The 15,306-nt window shown below is 37.3% G+C and overlaps 1 long non-coding RNA gene across 1 annotated transcript in view; it reads right to left on the bottom strand.

The window, feature by feature from the left end:
* Window positions 1-10,495: 10,495 nt before the first annotated feature.
* LOC120395256 overlaps window positions 10,496-15,306 on the bottom strand; it is a 28,953-nt gene continuing 24,142 nt past the window's right edge. Inside the window, exons 3-4 of the long non-coding RNA XR_005592547.1 lie at window positions 12,048-12,147; window positions 10,496-10,825 (exon numbers count right to left, since the gene is read on the bottom strand). This is a non-coding gene — a long non-coding RNA (uncharacterized LOC120395256). The remainder of the gene's footprint in view (window positions 10,826-12,047; window positions 12,148-15,306) is intronic.

Genomic DNA, 15,306 nt, shown 5'->3' with positions numbered 1-15,306 from the left:
CTCAGTGCAGGGCACATCTCACATACCAGAACTGCTGCAGATAAAAGGCCTGATTCTGCCACACTTGCTCGCTTAGAGAAGTACCTAACTCTTCTGTCAATGAAACTACTGTACTTAGAGTAAGGTACTATTTGTTGTGCATAAGGGTGGCACAATAAGGTCCTAAATTGTCAGTATAATAAGTCTTTGTTTTAAATTGCCTACCTTTTCTTTGTTTCCATATTATTTGTAACATTCCATTTGCACTATAAAATTGATCCCCCCCCTCCTTTATTTTTTCAATGCATTTCCTAGAATTCTAATACAACAGGTAAAAACTCCTGGATATGCCACTTCATGTAAACTCAGTTGAGAGCTTTATCATGCTTTGTACTTAGAATTTCATATCTCACATGGAAGAATATAATATAGCAATAAAATTCATATATCCATCATGAATATGTGGTTTGTAGAGAGCTGCTGGCACTGTTAAACCTTTAATCATTTTCCACTATCATTTTTCCATCTTTTGATAACAATGGTGTAGTTGTCTGTATCATGCATTTAGAAGTTCACTATATGATTAAAGGTAAATTAAAAAGCAAAGCAGCTCATTTTTAAAAGAAGGTTAAAATGTTTTTTGGAATCAAATATTCTATCTTTACAACTGGGATCATGTCATTTCATAACCTATGTCTAGCTGCAACGATGCACTTTAGAGTAGAAGAAAATGCTCCTGAAACAGCCATCTTATATTTGTAATACAATCATTTCGTGTGGAATTTAGATTAACAACATTTTCCTTCTTTGATTGGCTTCTGTCTTTGGAAGTTCAAGGTAGGCTCTACTTTGTATCAAACTGAGGATGTTGAGTAGGAGACCAGTTTCCTGAGATCATGAGCACTCCTCCCATGATTTTGCACTGTGGTCACTAAGGCCCTGATCCAGCAAAGTAGTGAATCACAACGGGTTCCATTGTCTTCAATGGAATTATGCAGATACATAAATATAGTTATGTGCTTCAGTACCTTGCTGGATCAGGGCCTATTTCTTGATCCAAAGCCCATAGAAATCAGTGGCAGGACTCCTTTTGAGTCTCTTGTTATGATCCTCTGATGTGCAGAGCACCACCAGGAAAGGTCTGAGCACTCTAAACTCCCTTTGACCTTAAAGCAGCAGAGAGTATTAAGTGGGAAACTCTCAGAAGATTGCCCTCTAAAGCTTAGTGAAAACTTTTATTTCCACTCCACAGAATTGTCCATAAAAAATGAGAATTCTGGTGATTTTTTTAAGATACACACATACATACACTTATGGCCTGCAAATTTTCAATCTAACTGGTTAGGGGAACATGTTTGTTTGCTTTTGTGAGGAAAAATGCCCAAATATTCAAATATAAATGAATGAAAATGTAGGGAGGTTATATAAGGGAGGATCAGTGAGAACCATCAGTAACGGTAATCATTTTATTACTTCCAGATCTAAATCTATACTTAAGCAGTTAACTAAAATGTTGATCATCCAAAGTTGCTAATGAAGTCAATAGGAGTTGTGGGTGCTCAGCAACCCTGAAAACAGCCCATTTAGAGCATTGAGGCCCCAGTCCAGTGATGCACTCAAGCACGTGCTTAACTGTAAGCACTCAGGTGAAATCCTGACCCCATTGAAGTCAATGGAAATTTTGGTGCCAGGATTTTACCCATTGAATTCAGTAGGACTGCTCAACTTAACAGTAAACATGTACCTAAGCAGTGTGTTGCATTGGGGCCAAAATGCTCAGGATCCTATAGAGCTGCATCCTTAGTAGGATGACTAATAATGTATTTAGGCGCATAACTTTATGCAAGAGGTTTGAAAGTTTTGGCCTGGATTTAGTAGCCATAGTAATTATATTATATTTAGCACTGTGTCTGTGGTATTTGCCAGTCTAAGTACAGAGAATACCAATTAATTTTGAATTAATATTTTGAAATCACAATGCAGTACATCTCTATTTATTAATGAGCCCCACTGTACAGATGCATTTCCCTTTTTACCAATGTATTTGCCAATCTGCTGCATCAGTTTTTCTTTCAGCCTGGTAACCCTCTCCCTCTTGTGTGGTTATCTTGTGGAACAAACCATTGGGGAAACTTGTTTTTGAAATTAAAACACTATATTAGGTCTCTTTTAAGAATAAAAGCCTGCATTTGCTTACAGCTGGGGTTTCAGGGCCTGATCCAAAGCCCAGTTGGAAGAGCTACTTTAGACTGCATGGAGCCTTTTAGGATTAATCGTGCTGGCTGGAAGAAGCAGGATTCATATCTATTCCATAGCCACTGATTACCAGAGAAGTGCATGAGGAGTAAGGTATGTAGAGGATGATGAGTGACAGAAATTTACATAAATTGGTAGAGAGAGAAGAGGTAACTTTAATGGGGAAAAGAAGCTGTATTCCTACCCTTTATTTAGGCAAGATGTTCAAGTCAACAGAAAAATAAGTTGAAGTTTTTCTGCTCAGCTTCAAGGCTCAGTCACTGGTGATGTTGATCCACACTTTACTCTGGCTGCCATTTTTTCTGATCTTTTCTTTCTACCTTCTTCCTTCAATCAACTCTCAGAATACCAAACTTGTGGGCAAAGCAGACAAGCTGTTCATTTCATAGCTTGCAGTATTTCACTACTGCTTGATAATAGAAATAGCTCTTTCATTGGTTCAATCACTCCCTTCCCCCAGCAGCTATGCACACTGCTTCATGATTCACAGCTTCCACTTGGTACGGAAGACAAGATTGATATTTGGATTAGTTAATCTTTTCTGAAAAAGATGATTATATGATGCTAACTCAGAGGGGAATTGAAACCTATGAAATGTCCATAAAATATTCAATTATAAGCTAATGATGAGTGGAGTATTACAAAAGATTTATGGATTTTCTGATCCACATTTAACTCTATTCCAAGACAACTAAATGAAAAGACATATGTTATGTATATACTTTGTTGTGCTGAAAAAAGAGCTTAATTGATTCATGCAGGTTGGTTATATTATTAAAAGGTCAACAAAAGACAGAATGAAAATTAGTGTATTTTACAAGGGCAAAATCACTGTCATTTGATTAGTCATATGGTAAAATATGTTACTAAAAATCCTGTTTTGACAGTTTGTTAGTTAAAGGCACACTTGTAAATAAAATTATTCTGTTGTGAACATTTACTTTAAGACATCTTTGTAGTTACATCCACAGGATGAGCACGCTCATAAAAGCCATGATAAATTGATCTTCAGACTGTGAAATTTCACAGGTATCCGATGTATTCAACGAATGCTTTATGTTCTACTTTAATTACCCAGAAATTTCAATTATAATCTGTAATAATATTATATGGTCAACTAAATCTCATTATTTAGAAATTATAAACATATTGAGCGGTTTACTGGATTAGGCTTTAATTGTTTCCCTAATGGTCCAACATTCAGGATGACATTTTTATTGGTTAATAATATGAATGCTAATCACATTCTGCAAGGAACATGTTAAGTTGAATTTATTGCACTTTCAGAGTCTTTATTATCTTATTATTTTTCATTTATTTTATCAAAGTGATGAGCCACAGTGACATCTGGTGCATGTGTTATTTGCACTTTAAGGCAGGAGGAGATAAACTCTAGATATTAGTAGATTATAATTAGACATATCTTGAAAATCTTGCACCTAAGTACCAGCATTTCTTAACATTTCTATTTAAGAATGTCAAGTAGGCCACTCACACCCACCCACAAGGCTATATATCACATTCCAAGTTAAGTGGTAATTGCTATATAAAGAAGTAAAAATACTATTCTTAGGAAGGTGCAATTTCAGGCTAATTCAATAACAAAAAACCTATCAAAATAAAATTTTCACTATAACCCATTTAGTTTGAAACATGTTCTGGTTTCCAGCTTCTAAAAATGAATAAGCAAAAAGAACAAACCATGTATTTATTCTTGCAGGAAGTAGCCATTTGGTGGCGGTGTGTGAGTTTTAGTTCCACTGAAATACATGATGAAAGAAAAGTAAACATGTCTTCATGTTAAATATGTACACACCTGTTCATGTTCAAGCAACATAACCATAAGACAAAGGTGAAAACACTGTTACATACTTCTCTTACAGTCACTGGAAATTAGAACCAGAATGTATGATGCTATTACTGATAAAGCACAGCAAAAGGAAACATTTGACATGTAAGTGATAGATCTAGAGTTCATCTGGGAAACAAAAAAAGGTTGAGTGGTTACTGCTAACCTTTAATTCTAAAATGTAATAGTTCTTTTTTTTTTTTTACTGGTATATCATGTGGCAAATATAATCAATACAAAAGAAAATGTAAGGTAATAGCACTTCTCTACCTCACAGGGATGTTGTAAGGATACACACATTTGAGATTGGGAGGCACCAAGATAGTACAGATAATGAGGATCATATAATTACTTTAGATAGGGGCATTCTGCAGAGATTTGAAATACAATCTCTGCTCCATTCCTTATATGGTTAGGTTTTTACATGTTGAGGTCATATGACTTATGGGGAAAAATCAGCCCATTAGGTTTCGCATACAATTAATAATGTTACTAGCTATTGGCTTAGAAGAGTTAATTAAAAAACAAAAACAAACAAACAAAATCAATGGAATTTATTATTTCAGCATCCTATTGCTGCTTAGTCATCTCTGCAAATCATCCAAAGGTGTTTTATCTAAGCTAGGAATACAATTTTAATAAATGACACAATGAAAGGGAACAACAGACTGAGCATGCCCACATATAATGAGAGTGGTGTAGTTAACATACTCCACAACTTTTCCAATATCCAGTTAAGAACACAGGATTTGTCAACTGATAACTCCCATTCCTTTTAATGACTGTAGGATCTGGCCACTAGAATTGCATTGATTGGAGCTGAGCCTCTGTGGCAAGTTTTGCACATAGCTGAGGTTTAAAAAGGAGACAGAGGCATAAAGTGGACCTTAGATCAATCTAATTTAACTAAGTAATTTCCTTTAATCTACATTCAGACATCTTTAATAGTCTTTTTCTTCTATTTTGAAGTTATGTGGCAGAAGCTAGTATTGTAGGGAGAAAATTACATATTAGGCCAAGAGAAGCAATACATAAGTTTTAAATTTAAAATATAATTAATCATGGAGGGGTTTGTATACTAAATGTTGCAGCCACGTCACACTGTTGGGGAAAAGGATATAAAACATCCAGTATTTACATTACAATGTGCTAAATGAGGGGTTCTCAAAAAGTTTTAGTGGGTGCCACATATTAATAGTGAGATTTGTTTGGTGGGTCATCTCTCCCCATATTCATGATCATGTAACATCCTATGGAAAAGTACAGCAATTGCAATACTGATGTGGAAAAAAGTGATTAGGAGTAATGCCTTGTACCTCTCTGTTAATGCAATTTAGCAATGGAAATCAGAAGGAGAGGAATAAACTTTGAGCACCAATGAACTAGGTCATACTGTCCCACATTCAAAACTATGGGAGAGCCAATGTTAGTTGATAAGCTCTGTGTCTTTAAGGATATGGACTGTCTGCTGCAACAGGCTCTCTGGAATGGGCTTTGGCAGGAAGACATGGGGACAGACAGTAAAGAGGGAGATATAGTGCTATGAAAGTAGAGAAAAAGTGAGAAAGAAAAGACTGGTCTCATCTCTTTCTTTTCCAGGGCTAGATCTAATGGCAAAGTATGAGGGGATACAGAAAACATTTTAAATAATTTTGGGGGTAAAAATGGTAAAAATTTCAGCAATGAATCAGAAGAGACTCTAAGAAATGCTGCTACTGTTTGAAATTAAGAACATGAAAAATACCTTATAAGAGCATCAGTTTTAGTTAAAAAAACATGTTGTTTTTCCGTGTGTTTAACTTCCCTCCTCAAATTGTGACAAAGCTGGAGATTGGCAGCAAGATGAGTGCTCAGAATCATTTTGAGGAAATAATACCATTATTGTAAATAAATATCCAGCACTCAATTTGCAAGGATATCAGGTTCCCCTCTATCATTTATTACATTCTGCCACCAGGAATTCAGTCCTAGCAGGACTGATCTCAAGATGAAAATGAGTCTAATGCATTCTAAGGAAGCAGTAGAAGGAGCTGGTTATAATAAGAGCTCTGAAAAATTAGTTCCCTTGAATTTGAGGGTTGATAGTTTTCGGCATTCACCTCCACCAATCGTTAAAATATTCACTTCTCCTTCACAGCAGATATTTTACACTTTTACGGTAGTTATCCATACGTGTTCTTCATAAATGTGCACTTCATATTGCTTTATTTCTGTATGGATTGAACTGTAAACACTGAGTCGCGTTCTAGTTTTACTGAGATGCTGTACAACCTCATCGAAACCAAGAGTCTTTACTGGAGGGGATTATAAAAAGGTAGCAAAGATGGTCTTCTCTGCTTTCTTAATGTGCTTTATGTAGGGGGTCTTTCATCATGACTCTCATGCTGTCCGTCTAATACAGTGCATCACCATCAGTCACTTGAAAGTGCTCTTGCATGCATTACACTTTTATTTTTCATTCAGCTGGCAAATGAGACAGGATCATTTGGTTGAGCGCATCATTCTGATTACTCTCAAAGTAACTGATGATTCCCTTTTAACTAGCAGCCTACAGGAGATTGAGCACCTGATAATTTCTCTCCTCCTGGATACATCTCTTATACTCAGAACAGAAGGCCAACCTGATGCATAAGTGTTTGTGTTTGAGGAGGTCAATGTGTGCTGATCCCTATGCTTAATTTCAGAGGGTTGCTTAATTTTTTTCAATTTATGCAACTGCAAACACTTTTGTTTTGCAGTAGGGCTATTAATTTTACTTACAATGCTGCTTTATCCTTTCTCCTTTGTGGCTCTTTTGGGCACAGCAGTTTGTGAAGAAAGAAGTATCTTGAATAAAAATGAAAGAGATAGCCACTTAGTGTCAATAACACAGTGAGAATCCAGGGCAGTGGATGATCTCAGGAAAAAAAAATTGAGATTTTCAACACAATTCAGGAAAGAGCTTCCAAGAATTCGTGCTGCAAGAAAGCCTATCATATAGTTTCCCTGTAACTACCACCACTTGGAAAGCAAATTAACTTGCTGCTGGAGAAGAAGCTGCAGAAAAACGGATATGTTTAATAGAAATTATAACTCTCGTATGTCACAGCAATGACACATTTAAACTCATCAGGATGCCTGTGGGATGGGATGATTGATCTAGCACCTTGTGCTGGCTGGAATCTGAATTGCATTTTTCTTGCTAGCCCTGCTGGGAAGTGAAAATGAGATGAATTGGAGGAGGATGAGAAGTTGGGCAGTGTGAATGAAACATTATCTTGGAGGAAGGGGGAGGGCAAGGAATCCAACAAGAGCTATGATGTCTATTCCAGTACTATTGACAGAACTGAGAACAAAGAGAAAGAAGGAGAAGCAATTATACTTTTTCCTTTAGATATATTGCAAGGGGAGAATTTCTAGTGACTGAGAGAAGATTTCAGCTGTCAGAGAAAGGCCTGAATACCCATTTATTTCAATACTCAGAGTGAAGTAGTGCTCCAGTTATGCTTTTAATTATTAAAACAGTCTTTATTTGTCTTGCAGAGATGGGGAAATAAACTCACCTGGGCTGAAAATGAAATCACATTGTAGTGAATCATGCAAACTGCACTGACTGTGCTCCTACATCCAAACACGGAATGGTCAATATCTAATGTAATTTACAATAATGCCTCACCCAAACATTTAAAGAGATGGAGGAATTTCAGATTTTGGATATGGATGCTGTGTAACGATATAGACTTGGCAACAAAAGTCTTTCATGAATAATGGCCAGGAATGTCACTGACTATTACAGGAAGGTGGTTGTCACTCTTTTAGAGCATATTTTCAGTGCTCCATTTTGAATTAACAAAGGGTACATACCAGCAGAAAAACGTTTGGTTTGTATCAGGCAGATCATTTAAATACTGAAATGTTTTTTTTTTTCATTGCATTCTTTAATCCATGTCAGTATTGCCTTGGCTATATTACTGACACAGTAAACAACAACATATGACGACAGCAGAATTTATTTCTGTGGGAAGCCATTTTGTTGCTGGATGTATTAACAAGAAGTCACCATTTCCTTGTAAATTATGATGTCCCAGAGCACATTAACTAAATTAACAGCAATGGAAATTACTTAAAAATACCAAATCCTGCCAACCCCCTTTCACACACAAATCTGTATGTGCCTACAAGAAGCAGTATATTCACAAGTAGCCACTTCCAGGCTGTAGAATAAATATGTAAGTAAAGAATTATCAGTGTATGTTGGTTAAGAAAATATATATGTTGTAAAGAAAGGCCCTGACTAATAAGTAGGAGGAAGACCCAAAAACTAATGAGCTATAACACCAGTAGGAATGGACTAGGGAGGATATCTGGTTTAAAAAATAATAATAAAAAAAGGAAAAGTTTCTTTTAAAAACTCTGATGGGGTGACTGACTATATGAACACAGGTGCAATGGATAAACTGTTAGCAAGAAGGAGGGGAGGAAAGGAGGTGGCAAATGTTATCTGGTTAAAGACTGGAAATAAGGGTGCACTGTCTCAACTGCATTTTTAGCAGAAGTCAGTAACTGACAATGACATCACTTGTTTGTTAAAGGGTAAAAAAAGTAATATCTTAAAGGGTTCAACATTAATACCCTCCAGACTATGTTTTAACCAACCAATATATGTCTAAGCACCCCTGGGTTTAATCCATTTGTAAGTATCTCAATCAAATGCTTATATATGTTCTGCTAGTAAAGTGCTTATTATATAGGCTTTTTAGGCATATTTAGAGCAATTGTATAAACACTATTCAACCTTTGTATTTAATAAAGGATTTTATGGTAAAATTAGTGCTGTGATAGTATCCTGTATAAATAACAATAATTCTAATATAGGCATGCTGTTTTGTATTTGTATTATATATCATATTTATCCTGTCATTAGACGGTCCTTTGATTCCTACATACCAAACAATAAAAACATGAGAGCAGATGAATGCTGCTGTAGGTGTGCTCTCCTTCACTGCCCTTTTATAAACATTAAAGGCATCATTTATACACCTTTCAAGTCCTCACTTTTTTATGGTAATATAATTAAGCAGCTTCTAGACTAGCAAAGAAATACAGATGGTCACAAAAGGAACCAATAATAGCTGTACATTTTAGACTCTATTTAGTTTCTTATTTTTAGTAGCACAGAGAGAGTCTGGTCCAAATCTGTGGGCTATAGATTCTTGTAACTTATTAAAATTGTATTCACTATCTTAAATTAAGTGATATTTAAAAAATGTAATGACATCTAGCATTTTTAGTTAATGATTTTTCAGTGAATCACAATTTAATGCCTTCAGTTTTAAAAATCAGATTCTTATGATAGAGAAACCAGAAGAGAGAGACCTTTTTTGAAGTTATTTGGATGGATACAGTTGATATGATTAAAATATATCTGCTATGGAAGGCTGGAAGCTAACAGTCTTTTTGCAGCAGGGAGCTGTCATACTGCACTGAGACTTCAAAGAGGGCTGAATGGTTGATATTAAAAAGAGATTTCTCTATTTGTTATGAAATTGAATAGAAACTATGAAGTCACTAATACTCTAACCTGCTAGTAGTTTTGAGCCAAACACGCCTTAGAATCATGTATATTATGTTAGTCTGAAAAACATGTTAGATGAAATAGACTCACTTTGATAGTTCTAACCTTGACTGCTCAAATCTGTTTAAATATGCAGTAGTTCCTCAAGCCATCCCTAACTCCCCTCTACCTCCAAAAGCCCCTGCAGGCAGCTTTTCCAACTGTTATCTCACTTTCTCACTATGCCAATATCTACTCTATCACACAAATGTTCCTTTTCCTTTCTGGAGTGGATTAAAATTTATCTCTGTTCAACAATGGTACAGGATCACTTAAGCAGCCTGGCACTTTCCCTCCCTCAGCCCTCCACAAAAAGGGACAGACACACAAATTTGTCACCTTTGATCTAAAAACAACATTTATAGATTCAGCTGATAATTATCACTGATTAACATAGAAGAAAACTACTTTAAAGCAAAATTTGGGGTCTGATGCAAATGCAAAGGCAAGAAAATACAGAATTGAGGTTACCAAGGTGGGCTTTGCTCACACAGTCAGCCAAACATGAGGAAATGCAGGGATCTGAGATCAGCACGCAGCCACAATAATGAGGAACTTCATGGAATATTAAGGGGAGAGTGGGAACCTTCACTCTAAATTTTGTTTCTTCTGGAGGTCAGACTCTCAGAAATAAGTTTACACTGTGGTATAGAAGGATGTAGGCATATAGCTCATATAGATGCTGCTAAATAGTAAATTCCCACATGCCAAAGTATGGCTGGAAAAGTTATTTTAACATTGTTTCTTTCAGTTGACTACCTGGGAAGCTGATAGCTTTGAAGCAGAGAGGACCCCTTATGAGTTTGTCCTGCGGGACAATCAGCTAGGTTCTGATATGATGATCTTACTCTGGCCTCAGATGTCATCTCTACACTCCTTACTGTCCTGCATTGCTACACATGCAGGAAACTGTTCCACCCCATCAAATCAGAGATGACTGTTTACCATACTTTCAAGTCCACACAAACTCTCTTGTGATACCATAACCCTAATCTACTTTTATAACTCGATTTATTGCCCTTTTTATACTACTACTAAATAATGAAATCAAAAGTATGTGATGTTGCCCTATAACACAGAAAATTGGCTGCTTTGACAGACCCTTCATTCAAGAGACGGGTAGCAGTCCATTGCCTTGGTCTCTCACCCTGTAATGAGAAGCACAAGAAGATTCCTTAGTAGTGCTGGACAAAGTTTTTCAGACAATATTTTCTCACCAAAAATTCAGACTTGGGTCTACCAAAACATTTCCTGAATGTGTGAAATCCACCAAGTTGTTTCAATCAAAACAATTCTGAGTCAAAATGTTTCATTGTGACAAAATAAAACATTTTGATTTTTTGATTCAGAAGAACTTTTGGTTTTGAATTGAACTTTAATTTTTAAAAAGTTTTTAAAAATTGATAGTTTTGTGTTGAACAAAATATTTCATTTGACCCCATTTTTTTCCATTCAAATCATCCACCAAACCAATCAAATCAGTTATTTGCACAGCTTTGCTCCTGAGCTTTCCCAGAGGCTCACTGAAGTCGCCAGGTCTCTGTGAAGGGACTCCCCAGCATGTAGCTCATGACAGGACCAGGATCTGAATAAATTCTTTTAAAAAGTTTTTATCTGAGAAGGAATAAAATAATAGATAATAAATCATTTGACACTGTTATTTTTAGGACTGATTCACCTACACACTTAGTTACAGGATGTGGACCTGGCTCCACAAACCCACGCATACTTAATCAGCACTGCTAGCCTGCCACTGCCCAGGCTACACTACTACTTTTAGCACACTAACTTGATGAGAGCTAGAGCCAACTCACAAAGACCTATTTGCAATCACACCCCTAACTCCAACTGCAGATGCAGCAAAAAGTGGACTCTTGTTTCTGTGTTCACCCCAGCTGTGCTGTGTAGAGATCCAACTAAACTACTGAAATCAGACAATGGAGTCTGCCTGTGTAAACATAGCTGGCGGATCAGGACCTTAAACTCTGCCAGCATGAGGCACCATTAAGCCAAGTGTGTTGTCTCTAGCTTTCTCTTTCCTTTTTCTTTGTTTCTCGTATTCCCATTTTCTTGACATTTCCTTCAATGGCAGCTAGGGGTGTGTTAGGCACCTAAAATTTGACAATATTGGCTTAAAATGTTTAACACATCTACTGTATCAGATTAACAGCCTGAAAATAGAGATGAACTGATCAGGAAAAATATTAGGCCCAACTCTTCAGCTGGTGTAAATCAGTGCAGCTCCAGTGAAGTCAATCATGAACTGCAGCTGAAGATCTGAGCCTGAGACCATAACCAAGTGCTTAGTTCTTGGTATATGCAAGTACTCACAACTGACCAAAAATCAAGTGACTAAAACACAGGACTTACCCTTCTATAGGGATTTCTTTTATTTCTCAGATATTAAAACACGAGTTTCACAAATGGTGGGACCTCCTCAGCAACAAGACAACAGGACATTTAGAATTCCCTATAAATACATTATAGAATATTATACTGTTCATGAGAGTTCATAAGTATATTATATAAAAACTTGTTATTAATCAAAGTTGTGGCTTAACCATGAAATACAGATGGCATGGTTCATAGGATCTTCAACCTGGCATGTTCCTCTATATTTCACTGTTCTACCACAAATGTCCTGTGAAATCTTCTAGCTCAAATGCAAAAAGCACAATAAGACAGAAGAGTTTTTTTCAAAATGTCTTTAAGTGGCCAAAAGCCAAACCTAAGCCAGACCAAGATTTTTTAAATGATGACCTCCCTGCCCAGAAGCCACCCTTGTATAATGGAACAGTTTCCAAAGCTCACCAATCCCTACTCCGACCTCCAAAAAGCACACACCTCTGACTTTCCATTTACCTTCAGGAGCCTCCTCTCTATTCTCTTCTAAGGATAGCATGTTGACTCCTCTCAGTCTTTGGTCTTCAAGTCATCCCTTAGAGCGACCACACCATTAGCCTCCTCCAACAACGAAACCCACAAACTTTTCAGCGATAGGGCCAGATGCTCCTCCCCCACCCAAGAAAGCCCTCTGATGTAGAATTTGTTTGCCCCCATAGTGCTAAGTCCTATTTATTCAAGACATCTTCTGAGAAGTTGGGTTGAATGGAGATATTCACATTGCTATTTCCCCAAAACACATCAGGACTATCATATAAACATTGATTTTTTGTAATGTATGTGCCTTAAAAAACTGATTGCTCTTATACCTGCATCTTCCTGATAGGCCTATTATGTAAATCCAAACAAAGAGAATAAGTCAGGGATAAATATTTTTCCAATTAATTTCAATGGGAAATAATCTGAGATCATAGTTAATCCACTCACAGATTAGTAGCTTTGGTGCACTGAGTAAATTTTACTAGTACTATTGTTAATTATGTATATGGGGGGAGGCAGTTTAATTGTTTCTGATGAATAATTAGTTTCCCTTTAAAGAATAATTAAAACTTAAAAAGTGAGCAGCTCCTATTTTCACTCCAGAAAGTAGGATCATATAATTCTCTAAATTAGCCCCAGTCCTGTGAGGTGCTGAACATACTCAATTCCCATTCACTTCAATAAGAGTTGAGCAAGATCGCTTCCACCTTCATTTTCTACTTCTATATCTCTGAATCCAAGTGGGGAGATTTCCCACGATAGAAAATGAGTTAGGTACCTATTCCCATTGACTTTCAACAGACGTTAAATGTTTATATTGCAGTAACACCTGAAGTTCACAGTCAGGATGAGCTCCCTTTCACCAGGCACTGCGCAAAGACATAAATAACAGTCTCTGCCCCAAAGAGCTCACAGTCTAAAAGACAAGACCTGACAGAGACAAGCAGGGATCCAGGAGACAGGCTAACCAATCTAATAAGATGTGCATGTAGCTGTCATTTAACCTTTGAAAATCTGCTGCAGTGGCCTTCATGACTCAAACTTCTTTATGGTCTTATTTCACCCTACCTCCACGTACTGTGGACTTTATCTTCCACTATAAACTGGAAGTAGGAGCAAGTGGTTTGCATAGACTCATCTTTATTAGCCCACCAAAGCCTACTAAACTTAGAGTCCTCTGTTCAGGGAGCTCTTCTCACCTCCTGTCATATTTAGGGTAGGTTGACAAGCTGAATCTATTAAAGAAGTCAGTATGGATCAAATATCACCTGCCTCTAGAATGCCAGCACCTGTAATAGATGAACAGAAGAAGCTAGCCATGCTTTTACAAAGTAGTCTAAAGCCTCAGCATACTTTTACAGTTTTAAAGCTGGGTACAGCAGTAGGTGCAGGTGAGGGAACATTGGATTAAGGAAGTGGGTTGTTCAGCCACTCCTGACAATTGTGTGAGAAAATGGGCTGCTACTTGCAAAAATATCCCCCCAGAAAAGAAGGGAGCTTGTTTCTTCTCTCTCCCAACAGCAGGCAGTAGGGGAGCTTGCATTATTGCTGGGAGGTGGTATATGGAGAGAGTTCCTGAAAAGTTCAGATATCTCACGTAAATATCAGATCCATAGCTGAACTGTTGGCTTCTTACATAAACTGAACACCCACATCTGTTCAGGTTTTCCCATCTCGATTTATTATAAAAAGCAGTGGGCAATTTTGTTTCCACATAAGAATGTTCTCACAGCCTCAAAAACTTAATTTGTGCTCTGTCACTGCTAATCAGTCTGACACAGGCAGTCAATCTCAGGGAAGAAAAAATCTAGTTTGTTTCATTTTTACTTGATATGGGAAAGGAAAGTCCACGGTACAATTATCATTTCAGAAGAACGCCAATCATGAAAGCAGAATATGTACTAGTTAAGGAGATAGGTTAGGCATGCGCTTGTGAAGCAGTGGCATCTTCTTTCCACCAAATGAAGGCACAGATCAGTGGGCAAGTACAGTCTCAATATTTTTTAAGGTGTCATTTTCATTCTCATCAACTCAGTTAAACAAATACATACTTGTTGTGCCACCTCCCGTCCTTAAAGCTTTATTTTTATGTTCTCATACTTCTTTGTCCATTATTCTATTTTTATGTTCAGTTGGAGGGGGAAATGCTGGTGATAAAACTCCTGGTCATTTCTGGGGTAATTTCTTCCATAACTCTCTTGACTTTTTCTGAAGCCCAAGCACTTGAGTATATACCAATACTCAAGCACATACGGAAACCTCACCTACTTCATAGTAACTATGAATCCTGTATCTGACTCTGGGCAATATTTATGGAAATATAATAAGCAAAATGTTACTGTTACACACTGAGAGAGATTATAGCCCCCCCAACTATTGTATGACATTATACAATACTGAATACTCATGTTAAAGCACATTATCTTAAAATAACTAAGGGTACGTCTTCACTACCTGCCGGATCGGCGGGTAGCAATCGATTTCTCGGAGTTCGATATATCGCATCTCATCTAGACGCGATATATCGAACCCTGAACGCGCTCCCGTCGACTCCGGAACTCCACCGGAGCGAGTGGCGGTAGCGGAGTCGACGGGGGAGCCGCGGACGTCGATCCCGCGCCATGAGGACGGGTAAGTAATTCGAGCTAAGGTACTTTGACTTCAGCTACGCTATTCACGTAGCTGAAGTTGCGTACCTTAGATTGACCCCCCCCAAAGCATAGACCAGGCCTAACTTATCCAGCTA

The sequence above is a fragment of the Mauremys reevesii genome, linkage group 1 (assembly GCF_016161935.1).
Source record: "Mauremys reevesii isolate NIE-2019 linkage group 1, ASM1616193v1, whole genome shotgun sequence".
In the NCBI taxonomy this organism is placed as follows: Eukaryota; Metazoa; Chordata; order Testudines; family Geoemydidae; genus Mauremys; species Mauremys reevesii.
Note: the sequence above shows the minus strand (reverse complement) of the source record. Positions and strands in the feature narration are given on the sequence as shown.